Source organism: Panicum virgatum, chromosome 9K, assembly GCF_016808335.1.
Source record: "Panicum virgatum strain AP13 chromosome 9K, P.virgatum_v5, whole genome shotgun sequence".
NCBI classification, from domain to species: Eukaryota; Viridiplantae; Streptophyta; class Magnoliopsida; order Poales; family Poaceae; genus Panicum; species Panicum virgatum.
Window position 1 is genome coordinate 23,110,702 of NC_053144.1, and position 3,862 is coordinate 23,114,563.

The 3,862-nt window shown below is 41.7% G+C and overlaps 1 pseudogene; it reads right to left on the reverse strand.

Annotated features, from left to right (window-relative positions):
- Nucleotides 1-1,578: 1,578 nt before the first annotated feature.
- Nucleotides 1,579-2,587, reverse strand: LOC120647840 (annotated as a pseudogene).
- Nucleotides 2,588-3,862: the final 1,275 nt, after the last annotated feature.

Below are 3,862 nucleotides of genomic sequence, written 5' to 3' on the forward strand. Positions count from 1 at the left end.
ATGCTATTATTACATACCTAGGTGATGATAAATCAAGTACATAAGAACAATCGTGACTTCACACAGGTGCATGCCTCAATCCCCATCAAATTGAACAAAAACATAAAGGTAGCAGGAACCAAACATTAACTCAAAACAAAAAAGGCAGACAACTAACATTGCATCTAGGGGTGGTAAAGGGCCCAAAATTTTGAACTAGAAAATATAAGGCCCGGGTCCTAAAAGGGCCGGGCTGTAATTTTATATAATTTTGAGCTAAAAAATTTAAGAGCCTTGTTGGGTTGTGAAGAGGCCCCTAGGGTCATGACCCATTACTTGCATCTCTAAAATTCAGTAGTTGGAATATGAGTATCAGTTTATTTTATTGTGAGCTCTAAAAGACTCAGTGCAGATGCTCAATTTAGAAGGTCACCAGAGAGTTACTTCAACTACCATTTCTGTCAGGGGCACTACCATGACGACTATTGACTAACATGTAGATCTTAAAGCTCGAGCAAAGTCGCCGTCAAGCACCCACTACTAGAAAAAGTGACATAGGCACCGGTTGAGATTGCACTTTGGTACCGGGTAAAATAACCGGTACTTAAGGCCTCCAAAATGAAACAAAATATTCTTTCGCTGGGATTTGAACCCACGGCCTCTAGCCTCGTACGCTGCCCCTTTACCATCTCAACTACACAACAGTTCTGATTGAGAATGAGATATTTTCCTTTTAAAATAACTCATGGATGAGCCTTAGGTACCGGTTGGTAACACCAACCGGTACCTAAGGCTCTTAAGGTACCGGTTGGTGTTACCAACCGGTACCTAAGGCTCATTCATAGGCACCGGTTGGTGGTAACACCCGGTACTAATGTAAAAGTTATCACCCGGTACCTATGGAGAGCCTTGGATACCGGTTGATGTTACCAACCGGTACCTAAGGCTCATCCATAGGTCACATCCACCCCAAAAGTACCGGTACCAATACTTGGTACCAGTTCATCTTTATTCTAGTACTTTTGGGGTGGACCTTTGGCGTGTTTTCTACTAGTGACCAAAGAAATCAAGTCTTGCAGACCATAGATCAGGAACTACAAAAACAAAGAGAAACGTCTGTTAGGAAAAGAAAAACAATACATTCATACACATTGTTAAGAAACTAAACAAGGACTTGCTAAAAGCACTACAAAAGTTTCATCAATGAGGGAAGGGCCAAATGAAATCAGTGTTGTACCAGCACCTGCCAAAAGGATGATGGAAACAGGTTGCCTCACTGAAAACAAGGATTCCACTCGACCACTAAAAGACAACTATGCTTTAACTTGCAAAATCATCACTTAACCTCTAAAATATAGACTAGTTATGTTCGAGCGGGAGCAATAGAATGGGAAAACAGCTATCTTGAACCCATTTTCTACAAAATTGGCAAAGCTGAATACATACAGTACCTGCTGAGAACTTCAGGGCGTCTCTATACTGTTCCAGTATTTCCTCGAGTCTGCAGAAAAAAAAATACATACACGTAATCAATGCAGCTCTCAGGCTCATCATATGCAGCCTCACCATGCCCGGTACGGAAATTATCCATATTATATGTTATAAGCTTTCTAAGACAGCTGGCAGCACAATCTCAAAGACTTATGCATTAAGCAAGTCTATCTCAGACAGTTGTTGCAACTGCTGCCTGCCCATGTCGTCCTTGAAATGAAAATATTTTTTTATTAAAATTCTATATAACAGCAGTTAATTAAGATGCAAATAACAGAAGCTAATCTTATGTTACACTATAGCAAATTAGGCCACCAGCTACTGTTTAACACTTAACATGGAGCCTTCTGCACCATGGTGACGAACATGGCGCAAAAATATCAACCCCCCTTATGTAGTGCCAGACAAGGGTTGCTTTTTTGAGTCAGTGGATGTCTGCTCATCACCTCCTTCAATGATTTCAGTTGTTTCAACATTGCCATCAACATTTACTATTTTGGATCCATTTCCATCCCTTTCCGTCCTTTTGTTTTTGTTTTTCCTTGTGCTGCTTATTATAAACAACCTTATGAATTGGAGCTGCACGAGATTTAGATTCCTCCTCATCATCTTGCTCATCGAATGCCAGTCTCCAGTCACTAACTAGTGGCACTGAATTCAATATCCACTGAAGCAGTCTCTTCACAATCCTTGTCAGCGACTGATGAGCAGAATAGATGTCATCAATCACAGCTAATCTAGTAAGGGATGGCTTCACAGGATGTGCTTCAATAAACTTATGAAACTTCTGCAACATATCTGCACCATAACTTAAATGGTCGATATAGCTTCTTAGGGACTGCTCCAGACTCCTAAAATATCCAGGCATCTTGCCATCAACCCTATACTCTGGGAGTAAATCATTAGCAAGTCTAACAAAATCAAGTTGCTCTGATGTACGTCCCGGATTTTCACAAAATTGTGCAGCAATGTCAACATCCAGCTTATCATTAACCAATATTTGATCCAATGTATACTGACCATTGAAACTCCTGCCTTGGCTATGATTCCTTGAAAGTTTTATAAGAGCTTTTGTGAGAATGATTCTGCCTACTTGGGTAGTGCGCGCTATTGTCATGGAAGATTCCCCACAGTGAATAGTATGGGCCTTAGCTGGTTCATTACCATAGTATGGACCGTAATAGTATGGGCCTTAGCTGCATAACATTTATCATTAACTATATAAAAAAAGAAGACGACCAATCTATTACGGTCAATCAAGTTTAATTGGACTCAAGCCCTACCGCTCTGGTTGAGGCATCTCAAGTATGCGAACAACTGGATTTTCACAATGAAAATCCGGTATGTTTAAGCCCTGAATGAATGTTCGGGCTTCATAGTTCAGGTTATTACGAATCCTGCAGCAAACATAGGAATTAATACATAGTCACTAACAAATATGGAGGTGCTACAACTACAAAGGAAGGGATTTGAACAGTGTCATAAATTGAATTATGAGCCATATTTCAAAACTCATAGGGGTTGAGGCAGGGTGATCTGCTCTCGCCTTTGCTTTTTAACATGGCAGCAGATGCACTTGCCAACATCTCGGACACAGCAAATAAAATAGGCTACATTGAAGGGTTGAGCCGTATCTATTTCCAAAGGGGTTAATATTTTCACTATCCGGATGATACTGTTGTTAAGATAACATGTGATGACAAAACCATAACTCGTAATATGAAATTCCTGCTGTTCTGGTGATAGAAATGTTGAGGGTGAAAGCCTTTGAGGGCATCTGGGGGAAGATGAGAAACAGGCTGTAACCGTGGAAAGGAAATAACTTAGCTACAAACTGGAGCTGTGCTAAAGAAGAAAAATGGAAAGGAGATCACTTTGTTTGTGTTGACACAGAATCGCGCCATCACACTCGAATGTGCTAGAACGCGCAGAAGATCGTCAAAACGATCTGAACCAGTGATGCCCTGGCGGACCGGTCTGACCGGTTCCGCAGACCGGTCTGACCGGTGTGGAGCAGAGAACCGCGAAGACCTAGAAACGCGAGCTCGGGAAGGACCCCGTCGGAGCTTGCGCGGCTAAGGTTGCTCTGAGGTCGGCAGACCACTCAGAACGTCTTCAAACGTCGTCGAGACGAAAGAAAAAAGCAATCTAGGGTTGGAAAAGATTAGGATTTGAGAGATAAAAAGTAATGCGATATTTTGATTGATTCGATTGGGAATACCTCAATCGGCCTTAGCCTTTATATTTATAGGCCGGGGAAGTCGTACCCCTTTCCAAATCGGTTTATACAAGAATTTCCAAAATAAAATGAAGCCTACTCGGATTACAACTGGACAGACCGGTCTGACCGGTCGGCCTCTGAACTGCCAGAATTGACTGTCAACATATGCCC